The sequence below is a fragment of the Amblyraja radiata genome, chromosome 18 (assembly GCF_010909765.2).
Source record: "Amblyraja radiata isolate CabotCenter1 chromosome 18, sAmbRad1.1.pri, whole genome shotgun sequence".
Lineage (NCBI taxonomy): Eukaryota > Metazoa > Chordata > Chondrichthyes > Rajiformes > Rajidae > Amblyraja > Amblyraja radiata.
In genome coordinates this window covers 36,999,749-37,019,168 of record NC_045973.1, presented here as the reverse complement: position 1 = coordinate 37,019,168, position 19,420 = coordinate 36,999,749, and positions in this window count along the sequence as shown.

Genomic DNA, 19,420 nt, shown 5'->3' with positions numbered 1-19,420 from the left:
TCGGCACAGAGACTCTCGCGGCAGCGGAGTTTCCGACGCCTCCGCGGCCCGGGACACTCGCACTGTCCGGAGTGCTCCATGGCCAGAGCTGCAGCGAGCGACTCGCTAGCCGCGCAAACACTCAACAGCGCCGCAAACTCACCAGTCCCGGCTCCCCGCATCTGTTCCCGCCGCTGGTTCTGCTCCCATCCCTCCCGCAGCCCCTGCTCTCCAACACCCGCGGACCATGCAGTTTATCCGAGTTTTGAAATTTTCGTTGATCACAAAATTTCTCACCACTGAGCGTGAAAAATGCCTGATGAGCGTGAGGGCGTGAGAGTTTGCTTGAGGACGTGAGTCTCACGCTCAAAGCGTGAGAGTTGGCAGCCCTGTTATTAATAATAATGCTTATTAATGCTTCATATTAATACAGCAACCTGGTTTGTAAAGAATCGTGAGCTCTCTAAAACGTGGCCTGGTGGGCCTCAGCAAGTGTAAAGAACTTTCGAAAAACGAAATCCTTATGTTATCTGAGCAAATGCCAGTTAAAAATCAAGCAGAAACTAACAGGGCGGTACCACCAAGAACATGATGAGGATAAAAAGGATGATGTTGGGTAAAGCGTAATATTGCTCAGGTTGTCGTGGTCTCGGTGGGCCAAAGGGCCTGTACAAGCTGTATCTTTCAAAGGGCATCACGATTGCTCAGCTGGTAAAGCCGCTGCCTCACAACGCCAGAGATCTGTGTTCGATTCTGACCTTGGGTGCTGTCTGTTTGGAGTTTACACGTTCTCCCTGCGATGGCATGGATTTCCTTCGCGTTCTCCTGTTTCCTCCCATATCCCAAAGACGCGCGGGTTTGTAGGTTTATTGGCCTCTTTGTAAATTGTCCTCGAGTGTAGGGAGTGGATGCAAAAGCGGGCACCATAGAACTAATGTGAACAGAAGATCAACGGTTGGCGTAGACTCTGTGGGCTGAAGAGCCTTTTTGAAAGACTATAAAAATATTCTTACAGTTCCAAATCGCTTCTTGTTGCTAAGCTTTGCTCGTAATAAATACACATCCTAATTATTCTCAGTTTTACCCGTGTTGTGAAACTAGAAAATGCTGGAAATGTTAAATCTATTTCTCTTTCCACAGATGCTGTCTGATCAGCCAAGTGGTTTCAGCATGTTCTGGCTTTATTTCACATTTCCAGCATCTGCAGATTTTTTTAAACTTTCCATTCTATTTCCCTCATCGTTCTGGTCATCTGGCTCACTGAGCGTTTCCAGAAGATTCCATTCATATTTCAGATTTTCTTTAATATATTTCTGGCAAAGATAGGAATTGGTCGACAACCCAGCAGCAGAATCTATTCACAATGATGATCATGTGCTACTATGCAAATATCATTAACAAATGATAGATGTGTTTAATATGTTGCAATTTTCTATCATGCTGACCAGAGCCAGCATTAAACAAATGGTCGTTGGAAAGAGAGAGTAATAACTTAGCTGAAAAAAAACAGCAATGCAAGATCAAGGAGAAAATAAGGAAAACTCAACAAATGTTTAGTTTAATTTAGTTTAGTGTAGTTTAGTTTAGTTTAGTTTGTTTAGTTTAGTGATACAGCATGGAATCAGGCCCTTCAGCCCACCGAGTCCACGCTGATCATTAATCACTCATTCACACTAATTCTATGTTTACCCATTTTCTTTCTACTCCCAACACACTAGGGGCAATTTACATAGGCCCAGTTAACCTACAAACCCACACGTCTTTGGAATGTGGGAGGAAACCGTAGCACCTGGAGGAAACCCACACGGTCACGGGTAGAACGTGCAAACTCAACTGGGCCAGCTCCCGAGGTCTGGATCAAACCCGGGTCTGTGGCACTGTAGGAGCAGCTCTACCAGCTGTGCAAACTATGTTGTTCCATGGTATCAATGCTTTTTCTATTTTGGTACATCAGAATGAAAGAGTAACGATTGTAACACAGAAAGAGGAAAGGACAAACCAACTATTTCAAAGTCAATATCTTGATTTGTGGTTCAGTTCCATGTGAGAGATTTCTGGGTAAACAAGAATATATGGAACAATACTATGTCCTCAGACAGCAAATCGGCAGAACTATGCACAGCTGAGCTGCCCTTTCTAAATAAAGTGGGGCCAGCCTATCTGTGTTATTTGCTGTTGTTCCAGGATAACTCTCATGATGCACAGAGTATCGTGTCCAAACTGCTGGGAATGCGGGGAAAATTAAGAAGTCAAGATGGTTTTATTGTCATATGTCCCAGATAGAATAATGAAATTCTTACTTGCAGCAGCACAACAGAATACGTGAACAATATAACGTGAAACAATATAATAAACGAGGAAAAAGTCCAGTTTGTGTGTGCGTGCGTATATACGCACGGGCACACACACAAACACATATACGCACACACACACACACTCACACATAGACACACACACACATACGCAAACACATAGACACACACACACACGCAAACACATACACACACATACAAAACAAACAAACAATAACAGTGCTAAAAACACAAACCCAATACCCCCAAGGCTATGTAGTGCAGTGTTTAATAGCCTGATGTTTGTAGGGAAGACGTTGTTCCTGAACCTGGACGTTAACGTTTTCAGGCTTCTATATCTTCTTCCCGATGGCAGGAGTGAACTGAGTGTGTTGCCGGTGTGGTGTGGGTCTCTGGGTCTCCTGTAAATCCCTTCGATGGTGGGGAGGTCTGTACCCGTAATGTTCTGGGCAGTGTTCACTACATTTCGCAGTCTTCTTCACTCCTGAGAGATCATGGTGCTGAACCAGGCCATGATGCAACCAGTCAATATGCTCTCTCCTGTACACCTGTAGAAGTTCAAGAGAGTCCTCTCTGACATACCGCAGAAAGCCCGAGACCCACTGTGTTCCCGGCACTTACCTGTTAAGGGGATAAAACAATGTGAGTTCATAAGATAGGAGAGATACCTACTGGAGTCAGTGTCCTAGTGTTAGAAGGCAGAGAACAAGAAAGTTAAAATATTCTTATGTTAATGTGGTGCCTCATCCAATTGCCTTCAACTGAAAACAGATGGTTTGCGAAGTACTTTTCCAACATTCCCTCAACCTTATCATCTGAGTTTTTTTTCATAAAAGTATTTATTTGGCTTAGTTTAAACAACAATTAATTTGACAATTGTCCCCTTGTTCTGCATTTCAACAGATGCAACGCACCACTTCTTCCACAATATCATTTGGGTCAGTTATTAATATAAATTTAAAAATAATCAACAAGATTTTAAAAATAACTCAAAACTGTGTGTTTTCTAATTATTAATTGTATAATACCTTCGATCCCTCTGCAGTGAATAGTTTTAGCTTCTAGTAATTGTATACTGCTAAAAATCCCCTTCGGTTCTTCTTTGCTTTCTCACGCTGAATTAACAAATGAATTGAAAAAACTAGGGTGGCACAGTAGCGCAGCGGTAGAGTTGATGCCTTACAGAGCAGAGACCCGGGTTCGATCCCGACTACAGGTGATGTCGGTACGGAGTTTCTACGTTTTCCCCTTGACCTGCGTGGGTTTTCTCCGGGTGCTCCGGTTTCCTCCCACACTCCAACCATAGAAACATAGAAACATAGAAACATAGAAATTAGGTGCAGGAGTAGGCCATTCGGCCCTTCGAGCCTGCACCGCCATTCAATATGATCATGGCTGATCATCCAACTCAGTATCCCGTACCTGCCTTCTCTCCATACCCTCTGATCCCCTTAGCCACAAGGGCCACATCTAACTCCCTCTTAAATATAGCCAATGAACTGGCCTCGACTACCCTCTGTGGCAGGGAGTTCCAGAGATTCACCACTCTCTGTGTGAAAAATGTTCTTCTCATCTCGGTTTTAAAGGATTTCCCCCTTATCCTTAAGCTGTGACCCCTTGTCCTGGACTTCCCCAACATTGGGAGCAATCTTCCTGCATCTAGCCTGTCCAACCCCTTAAGAATTTTGTAAGTTTCTATAAGATCCCCTCTCAATCTCCTAAATTCTAGAGAGTATAAACCAAGTCTATCCAGTCTTTCTTCATAAGACAGTCCTGACATCCCAGGAATCAGTCTGGTGAACCTTCTCTGCACTCCCTCTATGGCAATAATGTCCTTCCTCAGATTTGGAGACCAAAACTGTACGCAATACTCCAGGTGTGGTCTCACCAAGACCCTGTACAACTGCAATGTCCAGGTTTGTAGGCTAATTGGCTTTGGCAAAATTGTAAGTTGTAAATAGGATAGTGTTAGTATGTGGCGATCACTGGTCGGTACCGACTCGGTGGGCCGAATGGCCTGTTCCGCGTTGTATCTCTAAACTAAACTAAACACTAGGCTAGAAATTCACTCACGTCTCTATGTGCCATGAGATTGAATTGTAGCATTGCGGACATTTTAGTGTCAGGCACAGTTTGAGACATTTGATCATACATCTGGACTCAGGATGCTGTGGCTTGTGGGAGAAGGGTGGTGTGAAGTGTGGGATGGGGTGGAAGATTGCAACCTTCACGTGGTCCGCCCTGTTTCGACGAATGCAATCAACCCGGCGTGCACAATCAAATAAGATCAAATAGAATAAGGTGGCCTACAACTTTAGGCTGTGCACGCCATACGCAAGAAGAAGAGTGGGATTAGATATGAGGCATAAGATCATAAGATCATGTGATAGGAACAGAATTAGGCCATTTGGCCCATCAAGACTACTCCGCCATTCAATCATGGCTGATCTATTTCTCCCTCCTAACCCCATTCTCCTGCCTTCTCCCCATAACCTCTGACACCCATACTAGTCAAGAATCGATCTCGTGAATGCCTTCCCTCAACCCCTCCACTCCATCTGAGGAAGGTCCTCTTCCCTCTCGGCTGGGTGGGAAGTATCCCTGGGCCAGTAACTGGAAGAAGAAGAAGGAGTTCATCCCAGTGTCCTGGGGCCAATATTTGTCCATAAACTAATGTGACCTCAACAGACAATCTGGGTCATTATCACATTGCTGTTTGTAGGACTTGCTGTGCACAAAGCAGACCATCATCTTCACTGATCTCCAAACATGAGGGTGTGCCTAGTGGTTCCCCGGTGCCTGAGTCGATGAATGCCAGCAATTTGTCTTCATATCAAAGTCTATGCAGATGCTAGGATCTACCTACAGTCTGCAGCTACAGTTTACAAATTTTTCATTCAGCTGGCTCCTTTGACGGTAGATATATTGTTGAAACATGAGGGGATAAATGGGATATAGGGAATTGGCACAGAGGAGTTTTAATTTTAGAAATACAGCGTGGAAACAGGCACTTTGCCCTACTGAGTCCACGCCGACCAACGATAGCCTGTACCGGAAGTGGCGGCGCTGTGAAATGGCTGCGGCTCGCCTGCAGTCTGTATGTTTTTACTTTTTTGTGTTGTTTTTTTTGTCTTGTTCAGTTAAACTTTTGGTTATTAGGTTGTGTTATGTGTGGGGGGGGGGGGGGGGGGGGGGGGGGGGGGGGGGGGGGGGTGAAACAGGGCTTTCTGTCTCTCCCTTCGGGGGAATGCGACTTTCTTGTTGTATCCCCCTTCTCTTCCCCCGTCTGAGCTGAGGCCTAATGGCGGAGCTGGCGGCCTCCAACCTGCGACCGACCTCGAGGATCCGGAGGTAGAGCCAGCCAGGACTTACCAACGCGAGGCTGGCCGTCTTCGAGCTGCGGCGGAGTTCGGGCAGCGGCTCGACTCGGCGCTCTGGTGAGGGTGGATGGCGCGGGGCTGAGACACTCCCGTGTGGGCGGCCCGGCTCCCGGCTCGAAGGCGCTCCCGTGGGGGCGGCCCGGCTCCCGGCTGGAAGGCGCTCCTGTGTGGGTGGCCCGGTGCGGCGCTGAGACGCTCCCGTGTGGGCGGCCCGGTGCGGGGCGGAGACGGTGCTCCGGCGGCTGAGGCGGCGGTGACCTGAATCTGGGGCTCGGCCGCGGGCCAGTGGATGACATCGTCGGGAGCTCGCGGGTCACAGGTTGATGCCTGTTTTCCGGAGCTCCCGTGGCAACAACTGTGTCCGCTGGACTGGAGGGCGGCAGCTTCGACCATCCCCGGGCCGCGGAGCTTGAACAGCGGGACTGACTTACCATCGCCCGGTGGGGTATCGCCTCAGCGCAGAGGGAGAAGAGGAGGGAAGAGACAGCAACCCTAAGACTTTTGCCTCCATCACAGTGAGGAGGTGCTTGGTGAACTCACTGTGGTGGATGTTAATTTGTGTTTATTGTGTGTTGTTTATTATTACATGTATGGCTGCAGGCAACGACATTTCGTTCAGACCGAATCACAGGCGGATTGGACAGCACCCATAGTCAGGATCGAACCTGTGTCTCTGACGCTGTAAGGCAGCAACTCTACCACATGCTGTGATGTTGAGATCTGGGGTTGGTCTGGAAAGAGTGAGTGTGCAATGATTGTGCACATTATACCAGCCAAGGTTGAATGGATGGAAGTCTTTGTAACCTATGAAAATACGTGATTAACTGTTAAAGTAGGTGTTAGCACCTGAGTGAAGTGGAGCATGTGTTGGCGGATGGGATTTGTTGCTGTTTCCGCTAACTTTGACATCTAGTGTGAGATCATTAAAGGTCTTGTAATGCTGGGACCAGGTTCTCACAGGCAACACAGTGGACTTTCAATTCCACAAAAGCCCAGAGTAGGGGAATCGATAAACAGCGGACCTAGGTTTAAGGGGGAAAGATTTTATGGGAATCTGAGGGGTGACTTTTTCAAACAAAGGGCGAAGGGTGTATGGAATGCCAGAGGAGGTAGTTGAGGCAGGGAGTATCACAACATTTAAGAAGCTATTAGACAGGTATAAAGGATAGGACAGTTTTAGAGGGATAAGGCCCAAACACAGGCAAGTGGAACTAGTGGAGATGGCACATGTTTGTCGGTGTGGGCAAGTTGGGCCAAAAGGGCCTGTTTCCACACTGTTTGATTCTGTGACTCTAAGCACTGTTGAAGGAGAGACATTAGACAATAGACAATAGACAATAGGAGCAGGAGCAGGAGTAGGCCATTCGGCCCTTCGAGCTAGCACCGCCATTCAATGTGATCATGGCTGATCATTCCCAATCATTACCCCGTTCCTGCCTTCTCCCCATATCCCCTGACTGCTATTTTTAAGAGCCCTAACTAGCTCGCTCTTGAAAGCATCCAGAGAACCTGCCTCCACCACCCTGAGGCAGAGAATTCCACAGACTCACCACTCTCTGTGAGAAAAAGTGTTTCCTCGTCTCCTTTCTAAATGGCTTACTCCTTATTCTTAAACTGTGGCCCCTGGTTCTGGACTCCCCTCAACATCGGGAACATGTTTCCTGCCTCTAGCGTGTCCAAACCCTTAACAATCTTATATGTTTCAATGAGATACCCTCTCATCCTTCTAAACTCCAGAGTGTACAAGCCCAGCTGCTCCTTTCTCTCAGCATATGACAGTCCCGCCATCCCGGGAATGAACCTTGTAAACCTACTCTGCACTCCCTCAATAGCAAGAATGTCTTTCCTCAAAATTCGAGAGAATCCCGTTGTGCTAGTGTGATTGCTCTCAGTGATCCCTAAGCTGTAGACTAATTGCCAGTCGTGGAAGGCTTCAGAAGTCATTTTCTCTTTAAGTGGTACAGGAATGAGACTAATTAGTTGTAGTTAGTTATAGCAGACCCCAGAACTCTGGAACTTATTTGCACTGACCATTAATGGGGAAAGTTATTTGACAAAATGAGTAATGTGTTAATGTGAAATGCTACAGACTTGGGGAGTCAGATTTAATTTAGTTTACTTTAGTTTAGAGACACAATAGACCCTTTGGCCCACCAAGTCTGCGCTGACCAATGATCCCAGTACACCAGCACTATCACTAGGAACAATTTACAATTTATCCAAAGCCAATTAACCTACAAACCTGTACGTCTTTGGAGTGTGGGAGGAAACTGGAGCACCTGGGGAAAACCCAAGCGGTCACGGGGAGAGCGTACAAACTCCCTACGGACCGTGCCGTAGTCAGGGTCAAACCTGGGTCTCTGGCACTGCGAGGCAGCAACTCTACCGCTGCGCCATCTTGCCACCCCAAGATGATACAGGTCACTGTCATTTCTTGACAAAAAGTCAGGATGTCTATATTGTGCCTTGAATATCCTTTCGGGGACGGGATGAATGGAAAATACTGCAGCTGATGTTCCACATGGGACACCCTCTTTCATTAGGTACGTATATAAAAATCATGCACTGACAGCACTAGGGGGAACCGCTAAAGATCTCCCCCATCGCTTCAGTTTCAAGCTCGGTTTTACAAGCCGCAGAGTTCCCAGCTTTGCATCTCACAAAGACAGCTCACAAAAGATTTTACAGAACAACACACGATTAGCTTCCCTTCTCTCAGAATCTGGTTCTGAGTACACAGTGTAATTTCAGATCATTATTTGCCCCAGGCTTTTTTTCTGGAAAGCAATGGCATGGAGTCCTCCTGGGTCTCGCTCAAAGGAAACCAAATGACTTCACTTTTATCATTTTACATAATTGTCTGTGTCTCGGACAATTAAGAGTTATGCAACAAAAGTTTGTTTGTGAAATTTAACCCTCACAAAGCCGTAGCCTTACTATGAGTTGAAGGTGACCAGAAACAAAGGGCTCAAGTTCTTAGCTAGGAGGTTTAATTTAATGAAGATTGGCGCTGAAATTATGTGTTGAAAAACACATCTGACTTGGAACAGCTGTGAATGGAGTTTGGAATTGTAACCTCAGGGGCTTATAAACTACTTCCTCTGGAATTCCATGAGAAGGAAAGATATTACATTTGTTTTGTCATGTGGATTAACAAAAGCAGTGGCATTAAATTGGACCAATTTTGAACATTTCAATCCAAGTGCAGAAACAAAATGATCCTTTGGCTTTTGTTCCTTTACTTTGGCATTTTGCTAATGGAGAACTTGCATCTCTCCATTGAAGTTCCAATCCCCACATCCTTCACCATTCCCATTCCTGGGACCACAGAAGCAACACATGTGAAATAGGTGCCTAGGAGCACTGGGACTTTCAATGTGGAGATGTAGCTGAATTATAAACACACACAACCTGATGGGATGTTCAGCACAGGCCCAGTCGCTTGGTAAATACCAGTGCTCATGGTTAAGATGGGGAGTTCAGAGATGTTTCTGACAGTGCTGTGCAACAGAGGATGCATAGGGGAGAAACTAGGTCTGTACGTGATTTTCCACTGGGTCTCCGGTGCTGGTCAACCGCGAATGCTTGGATTCAAGATGTGCTGGTGCGACTTGGGTGGGGATGGATGGAGAGAGAGGGAATGCAGGGGTTACTTGACGTTATAGAAATCAATATTACCACTGGGTTGTAAGCTGCCCAAGTAACTTTGTAACCCCTGCATTCCTTCTCTCTCTCCATCCCTCCCCCACCCAAGTCGCACCAGCTTCTTGTTTTCACCCTGCAACAATAGCCTGTTTCCTTTATCATTGTTACTTTTTTGCATATATTTCATTCATTGTTCTACAGTATACAGTATCTATCTACATCATTGTCTATATCCCCCTTTCCCCCTTCCTCTGACTTTCAGTCTGAAGAAGGGTCTCGACCCAAAACCGTGACCTCCACCTATTCCTTCTCTCCAAAGATGCTGCCTGTCCCGCTGAGTTACTCCAACATTTTGTGTGTCTCTTTGGTTTAAACTAGCATCTGCAGTTCCTTCCTACACATTTTGTCTAAACCAGAGAAGAGACTGGTGAATAGAGAAGGAGACATGGTCGTGACATGATGCAAACCAAAGTAGTCAAGGTAACCATGACTTTAAATCGTGGGGACTTGAGATGAAAAGGAACAGATGCAAAGGAACAAAAAGAGGAACTGCAAAAGAATGAGTGGTGAGCAGAAAATGCTGTCTTCAAATCGAAACTTGGAGGTTGCAATGTGCTCAGATGCCATTTGCTTATGTTGGACAACATTGGAACACTGCAGGAGACGAAAGACAAGGAGATGAGAGTGGGAATGAGATGTGGAATGAAAGTGAGAGATGACTGGAAACTCAGGGTCACCCTTACAGATTTACACAAGTGCTTTGTAAAATGGTTGCCCAACCTGTAATATTTACCATCAACTCAGACATGATGTTCCCAAACAAATTCAGGCAGGCTGGCCTTGATTAATCTATGTCTTTGTAAACGAAGGCCTATACTATCCCTTAGAATTGACGCCAATCATTTGCCCACCGCTGAGGCTAAACTAACAGAGGACGTCAGTTTATCCCTTCCTTCCTTTTTAAGGAACAGTCAAAGCTTAGCCATCCTCCAGTCTTCCAACACCACTCCCGTAGCCAAGGAAGATGAGCAGAAATAGGAAGAGAGAATATAGAATAAGTGGGTGTCTAAAGTGTGTGCAGGAGTTGGATCTGGGCACATATCCTTGCATGTGGCAGGCATATGGAGGGAATGATTAGCAAAGCATGTGGTTTAGGTTTAGGTTCAGTTTTAATATTGTCACGTGTACCAAGGTACAGTGAAAACCTCTGCTTTACATGCGATCCAATCAGATCAGTTAATAATACATAAATACCATCATGCCTGATTCAGATACAATAGATACAGCAAAGGGGAAGATATATAATGCAGAATATAGATCCCAACATTGTAGTGCTTCAGTTCCATAGACAAGTCCAATGTTCACAATGGAGATGGGATGATTTGGACAGTATCTTCGCTTATGGAAGGACCGTTCCAAAGCTTGATAGCAGAGGGGAAGAAGCTGTTCCTGAGTCTGGTGATGCATGATTTCAAGCTTCTGTACCTTCTGCGGGACAGGAGCAGAGAGAAGAAGGAATGAAAGGGCTGGGACATGTCCTTTATTTTGTGGAGGAAGGAACTGCGGATGTTGGTTTCTACCGAAGATAGACAAAAGTGCTGGTGTAACTCAGCGAGTCAGGCAACATCTCGGTAGAAAAAGAATGGGTGACGTTTCGGGTTGGAACCCTTCTTCAGACTGAAAGTAGAGGTGAGGAAGGGGGGGAGGAACTAGAGGTAGGGAAAGGCCAGAACATACCAGGACCAGCAACAGGTGACCAAGGAAGGGTGGAGCCCACAATGGCTGGGGAAGTGGTGATAACGAGAGGAATACAGAGATGCGAACACTGGAACTAGTAGGCCGACTAGGGTGGGGGTGGGGGGAGAGGGAATGCAGGAGTTACTTTAAATTAGAGAAATCAGCATTCATACCACTGGGGTGTAAGCTGCCCAAGCCAAATATGAGGTGCAGTTCCTCCAATTCGCACATGGCTTCACTCTGACAGTGGAGGAGGCCCAGGACAGAAAGGTCAGTATTGGGGAAGGGGAGTTAAAATGTTTGGCAACCGGGTATGTAGGCTGCTTTTCCAAGGCAGCATGAAGTGTAGTCAATAGTGGGAGGTCTGGTCTGTGTAATGGACTGGGCTACATGCTTCTCTGTATGGGTCCTGGATTCATAATAGGAAGCACTTGTTAGAACAGACTAGATCTTATATAGAACTGTACAAAATACTGGATAGGTTACAACTAAGGTATTTTGTCCAATTTTGGTCACTACACTTGGGGAGATATATGATAGTTGCAGAAAAGATTTACCAGATTGATTCAGTAGAGGAGGGATTTTCAGCTAAAGTGTGGGAGTGGGATGGCTGTGGTTGTATTTCCTGCATTAAAAACAATTCACAGGCGTCTTGGTAATAAAAGCACAAGATGATGACTGGGTATGGGATAGTTTAAAGGACCAAATGATACTGATTTTTATAAACTTTTGCATAAAATATAACAGATGGAGTGTGAAAATTGGGTTTTTTTTTACACGGAAAAAGGTTGTGATCTGTAATTCACTGCCTGTGAGGATGGTGGGAACAAAAGCAAGCAATGACTTCAAAAGGGAATTGAATAAGAACCTGATTTAGAATACATTTGCAGAGCTATGGGGGAAAAGCCGGGGAATTGGACTGATGGGTTGCTGTAGTAGGAGCTGGCATAGACTTCTCTGCACAGTTTTATGTTAGGATTCTATATTTAAAGAAAAGCAAATATTAATCCTTTTGCTTTCATCTAAAATTAGATTATTTTGCCATTTACTTCAGTTGTCACTGAAACTGCTGTGCACGTTGCCGTGTTTGTAACTTTACGCTAACTATCACATTTAAGATATGTATATATCCCCTTTTCTTTCAGTTTGACTTTCCATTTCTGTTTCTTTACCTCCATTGTCATTTCATTTTCTCTCTCTCCTTCCCCATGTGATTTATCCAGTCACACAATTGTCTTTTTCTTTTTTCTCTCTACCACTCTTATTCTTTCTACCTCTTCGTCTTTCAATCTCTCCCCTTCCTGCTGTACCTTGTCTTCCCTTTCCCTTTTCTCAGTTTCCGGACCCGTTTTCCCCGATGTCTGCAAATTAATCATTTCACTCCTTTAAGTGAAAGCTCGGTGGAAAATGGTAACCAGACATAACCCCAAATGCCACTCAAAGAAGAAAGAGCAGGTCCACCTGTTCAAATGAAAAAAATATAAACAGCCCTTAATAAAATATCAACCATTGTGTGCAAATTATGGAAAGCCAAAAAATAATTGTGGACCATTGCTAAAGATAGTGAACAATGTCTGGTCTAAATTGAGGCTAAATTAAGGTCAGGAAATGAAGACCAACTGTGTTATTTTTGAAACACTGCACCGTGGGCCCAGGGTAACAGAATCTGGTTTAAATAAACCCAAATGCACATCTCTATCTAATCCTAAAGTTCAATATAAATCTAAGCTTGAATTGTAGGAGTTAATTCCAAGTTGAAAATCTTTCCCACGTCATGCAATGTGGGACCACACATGCAGGAACTCTGCTCCCTTCACTTGCAGTGCTACATGGCTCAGTAGGTCGACCACCGCTCGAGTTCCTAAACACAGCAGTAACTCATTCCACAGACCCCAGAGGAAGCCAGGACCATTGGATTCTAGCTCTGCTATTTCTCCAAGTGCTGCAGCAAGAGAATTAACCTTGAGCCAAAATAAACCAGTGTAAATCCTGAACCAGATCCCACATGTGTTAGCCTCCTCCGCACATTAAACAGAAATTAAACACAACACAAGATCCTCATCAAAATCGAGGCTCCAAGGCACGTTATCTGAGGTGAACATTCGCAGGATGTTTTTAATGGTAAAACAAGTGCAAAGGATAAAAATTACACCATTTTTAGCTGATAAATTTAATGTGAATATTCATACAATGACTTTGTACTTTGACGAAGTCCTCATTATCCAGTGACTTACAAATCGTGGATCTACGTAGTTGGACATGTATTTATTGGTGTGTAGATAAGTAGAACATGTTCCTCCAGAGCCCTCTCTAGTGGCATGTAGTGAATCCTAGTTGCTAGGGGGTGGATGGCATTTGATGTTTTTTGCTGACACTGTGTAAATTGTGAATAATCAGTGTGCCTCTCAACCAGGGGTCGGCAACCTTGTTCTGCATAGGGGCCAGGACACATGTCTGTGAGCGGATGGCAGGCCACATCTATCACGTGTCCACATGGATCCCGCCCCTTCGAGGATGCACTGGCCCCTAGTTACGGGTGCTCACGAACATGGTACACCTACGGACCATTGCCTTGGGTCTGTCCTGAAGGCGGTGGCTCAAATATTACACTCATTCATCCCCGGCCTATTGACAACCCCGATACTGACAGCGAAGCACCGCCACAGAAGGTGCGCGGTTGTGCCGGTGGCTTTGCACAGGATGCGGTACAACCAGAGCTCGGCGCTCAGTGTTCGGTCGCGCTCGGTGCTCGCCACTCGTCGGCGCTCGGCCATGCTCAGCGCTCGGCACTGCTCGCCGCTGCTTGGCACTCACCATTGCTCAGCGGCTCCGTCATTGCAGCTGCCATCACAGGCCTCCTTGTCTCCTAACATCACCGAGCCTGGGCGTCGCGGCCTTGGGCCCGAGAGGTACCGGAGATGACGGATGTCTGCATGCCGGATAATTACGGGAAAAAAACAACGCCTGCAGGCCGGATGATTTTGGGTTGCCGACCCCTGGTCTAAACCTACCCTATCCATGTACCCATCTAAATGTTTCTTAAACATGGCGATATCACTTGCCTCAACTACCCCCTTCAACAGCTTATTCCATACACCCATCACCCTTTGTGTAAAAAAGTTACCTCTCAGGTTCCTATTAAATCTTTCCCCCCTCACCTTAAACCTATGTCCTCTGGTTATTGATTCCCCTACTCTGGGCAAGAGACTGTGCAGCTACCCGATCTATTTTGCTCATGATTTTGTAGCCTCTATAAGATCACCCCTCATCCTCTTGCACGTTGAGGAATTAAGCCCTAGCCTGCTCAACCTTTCCCTTTAGTTCAGTCCCTTGAACCCTGGCAACATTCCGTTAAATCTTCTCTCCACACTTTCATACATCATGGTGACCAAACCTGAACACAATACTCTAAATGTGGCCTCACCAACATCTTATATAACTGTAACATGACATCCCAACATCTATACTCAATACTGACAGATGAAGGCCAATGTGCCAAACTCCATCGGGTGGCGCCATCTAGTGTGGCAGCCTCGCTAGCAGCTGTCCGTCCTTTCACCATTTTTGTTATTTTTAGCGTATCTAAAATTATGTTTTAATGGTTTCTTCGTCTTTTTTTATGTGGGGGGGTTTGGTTGGGGGCAGGGGGGGATAGGGGGAAACCGTTTCCCAGTCACTTACCTGGAAGGAGATGCGTCTTTTCTCCGAGTCGCATCTTCGCTCGCCCCCCCCCCCCCCCCCCCCCCCCCCCCCCCCCCCCCCCCCCCCCCCCCCCCCCATCGCGGACTACCAACTGGATTGGTGCGGCCTTACCTGCCGGAGACCAGCCAGAGCTTCAGCAGCGGCGCAGCACTGAATTACAATCGCGGAGCGGGACGATGTCTTGGCGGGGATCGCCGTGTTGGAGCTCTGGAGTGGTGTTTTTTCTGTTTTTACATTATCAAGGTATCACTGCCATCAAAGATATTGAAATGAGTGGATTTTTTGTTTAATTTCAAGCCATTCACTATGGAGTCACGTTTTGGCCGACCATGAGTTTGTTTTGTTTTAATAATGATTCGTGATTATCATTACTAATGACAAGGTTTTATTTTAACTTAGATTCCATTTCATTGACTGAATTTAACATTTTCACATCTGTTTTGGTGGAATTTGAACACAGGTCTCTGATATCGCAGCTTAGCGTAAGATTATTTAACCACGGTACATCTATCTCGCTATATTGATGACGCCATGGATTGCAAACGATGGAATCTGGAGCACAGAGTAATCTAAAACCAAACTGGCTATTCTCCAATACTCAACAATCCAATAGCATGGACACTGAATTCTCCATTTTAAGGTAATGCACTCCTTCTTTCCCTTTGTCTCTCCTTCTGGTTTACCCAGGTCCTCTCACATACCCCAGTCTCCTATCACCCAGTGTCCTTCCCCTCCCCCGTCTACTCCATCGATACTTTATAAGAATAAGAAGAATGCCATTTTATTGCCACTATGCACATGTACAATGAGATTAAAAGCAGCTCCTACTCAGTGCAGACATGTAATTAGTGCAAAAAACAAAAAACAAAACAAAGGGGGGGGGGGGGGGGATAAGCTGCACAGTTCTGCGGCGCTATATACATATCTATAAAAGGACAATGGATGAATAGAGTGAATAAATAGGATTCCTATATACAGTATGGGTTATTGCACATATTTTTTTTTTTAATTAAAAAAAAAAAAAAATTACAGTTACAGTACAAATTACAGTAGGTGGATAGATGGAAGTCCGGGGGTTAGGCTGTGAAGTCACTGCATGTGTGAGTTCAGGGAGGTTATGGCTTTTGGAAAGCAACTGTTCTTGAGTCTATTTGTCCTTGTTCTGATGCACCTATAGCGCCTCCCTGAGGGCAGCAGGTCGAACAGGCCAAATGCAGGATGGGAGCTGTCCTTGATGATGTTCTTCGCCCTGCTGAGGCAGCGGGAGGTGTAAATGTCCATCAGGGAGGGGAGAGGGCAGCAAATGATCTTCTGTGCTGCCCTAACTACCCTCTGAAGCCTCTCCCTGTCTGCCATGGTGCAGCTGCCGTATCATGCTGTAATGCAGTATGTCAGCAGGCTCTCAATGGACGAGCGGTAGAAGGTCAGCAGCAGGTTGGAGTCCAGGTTGTGCTTCCTGAGGACCCTCAGGAAGTGCAGCCGCTGTTGAGCCTTCTTGATGACCGCTGTGATGTTGTCTGTCCAGGAGATGTCAGCGGAGATGAGGACGCCGAGAAACCGGAAGGTGTAGACCCTCTCCACACACTCGCCTATGATGTATAGGGGGGCTAAGCACTCCTCCCAGATGGTCCCCAAATACCCACCCCACTCTTCTCATACACCCACCATCCATTTCTTATATGGTTCCACTCTTCCTTTCATATCCATAACCGGCAGCCCCTTGTTGCCTCCACATCCCCTCCCATCCTCTGTCACTATCCCCACCCTTCCCTCTCCCACCTGGCTCCCTTTTCCAATCAACCTACTTCCAATCAACGCTCTTCAGTCTGCTCACCCATCACTTGCCAGCTCTTGCCCCACCCGTCCCACTCACTTCTTTATACAGTCTGTGTCCCCTGTACTCCTTAAGTGCAGATCAAGGGTCTCAACCGGAAGCACGACCTGTCCCTTTCCTTCTGCAGATACTGCCTGACCTGCGAAAGTTCCTCCAGCAGTTTTTTTTTAACAATACTGTTCCACTCGTAGAGGAGTTAATAATCATCCACTTTGCCATGAGTCTGGAGTTATATAGAAGTTAGACAGAGTGGAAAAAACAGGCCACAGATTTCCTTTCCATAAGGACATTGTTGCAATAGATAAGTGTGTGTCCTCTTGTGCTATTTGGAAGTTTAATGGAGATAGTTAATTAAACTGCAACATGCCTTCATATCTACACTGCAATTGATATCATACCTGGTTCTTTATATACCGCAGGTTGGGTACAGTTACACACACATACATGAGAGCCATCATCAACATGAACTCTTGCATGATTCACATCAAAACCCCATTCTGGAATTAGTTCAACACTTATTAAAATGTGCGCAGAGTAGACAAATGTTGAAGTTATCAGTTCTAACTACAAGCTGAAAGAGGAAAAGAAGGATTTCGAGGTTTAGAGGGAGAATTCTATACCTTAGAGCTTTACTTTCAAATCTCTTATCTGTGATTCCTCTGGTCAAATACTCTCCCAGTCCTAAGCAACCCCATGACATTGTACATACAGAGGCAATTACGTAATATCAATCACACAGTGGTGCAGTGAAGCTGCTCACTCACAGCACCAGAGACCCGGCTTTGATTCTGACCACGGGTGTAGTCTGTATGGAATTTTACGTTCTCCCTGTGACCACGTGGGTTTTCTCCGGATGCTCCGGTTTTCACCCCCCTCCCACAGGCATACAAGTTTGTAGGTTAATTGGGTTTTATAAAAAAATCTAAATTGTCCCTAGTGTGTAGGATAGTGCTAGCGTACAGAGTGATCGCTGGTCGGCGCGGACCCGGTAGTCCACGCTGTACCTCTAAACTACACTAACATAAGTCCCTTCTTTATAAGAAAATTGCCTCAAAATTTGGTACATAAACACCTCTTTTACTTTTGCAGTAATTTGTAGTTTCACTCAAATTATTATATCATAAACTGGTTATGTCCCATCTACAGTTTTGGTGCAGTATTTGGCTTAGAAATGTATTTTTTATTTACCACCATGAAAGCTTCTTTCTAATTCCTGAAGAAGGCTCACCCGCATAAAATATATATACTGTGTTTTTTTCTCTCTCTCCACACATGCTGGCTGGCTTTCTATGTAATCCCAGTGATTTTGGTTTATTTCAGATTTCTAGCATCCACAACATTTCACTTATTACTAGTTGCCCCAGGGTTTTAAGACGATGAACTCTTTCCTGTGGGACATTTTAAAATCAATTAGATAATTGGAATTGGTATTGGCCCCTAAATTGCCAGATTTATGCAATGATTATCTGGACTTGAATTCACCAACTCTGGTTTGTCATATACTGTATGTAGGGAGAGAATGACGAGGAGCAGGATCCCCTTGTAGAACTGTGATTTGGATCCGTATTCCACATAAAAAGGCGAAAAGCTGGAGTAACTCAGCAGGACAGGCAGAATCTCTGGGGAGAAGGAATGGGTGACGTTTCGGGAAGAAGGGTCTTGACCCGAAACATCACCCATTCCTTCTCTCCAGAGATGCTGCCTGTCCCGTTGAGTTACTCCAGCTTTTTATGCCTATCTTCGGTTTAAACCAGCATTTGTAGTTCCTTCCTACGCAAAAGAGTTAAATGAATGGTAAGTAGAGCAAGATAATACAGGAAAGGACTGAAGGATGCAAAGGTGTTAAATGAAGTTGGGAGGAGGCCAATCTTGAGCAGAAACTATGGCATAGACAAGTTGGTCTGAGAAACCTGTAATATTACAGTGATTCCTATGTGATTATGTCATATAGGTGATGATAGAGCAGCACAATGAGTATCAATGGATATCATGCATATACAGATTTACCTGCCTCAGAAACAGACATGCAACAACTTGCTACTGAAGGAATGTGATAGTTTAGTTGGATGATCTTGAAATGTGCTATGGAGATCTAATTAAATAAATACTGAAGTATTTTTTCAAACCTAAAACTAGCATAAAGCTGCATTGTTATCCACCTACTCCAATAGCCCAGAGTCAGCCTATAATCTCTACAGAACACTACAGCATATGAATAGACCCTTTGGCAATGCTGAAAATCTGAAATAAAAACTGGAAATTTAAGAGTTGGGATATTACGTTGCAGTTATACTGTACAATATGTTGGTTGGGCCATACATGGAGTACAGTCTACAATTCTGGTTGCCACAGTTTGGGAAATAAGTGATAGATTAGGTGATTATGTAGAGTGTAGAAGACATTCACCAGGGAAAGACACAAAGTGCTGGAGTATCTCGGCGGGTCGGGCAGCATCTCTGGAGAACAAGGATAGGTAACGTTCAGACTGAAGAAGGGTCCCGACCCGAAACAACACCTATCCATGTTCTCCAACGATGCTGCCTAACTCGCTGAGATACTCCAGCAGTGTGTGTCTTTTTTTTGTATCTGCAGTTCTTTTTTTTAAGATTTACCAGGATGTTGCCTATAATTGAGGGCTTTATTTATATGGAGAGCTTAGATAAATTGAGTTCTTTCGCAATGGAATATAAAAGACTGAGACATAGCAGGAAATAATATTATGAGGGCCATAGGGAGGTGATGTCTTCATAGTCTTTTTCCCGGGCGTAGAGGTCTAAAACTAGAGCGCAACGATTTAAGGTCAGAGTTTGAGGTTGGCACAGTTGCCCAGC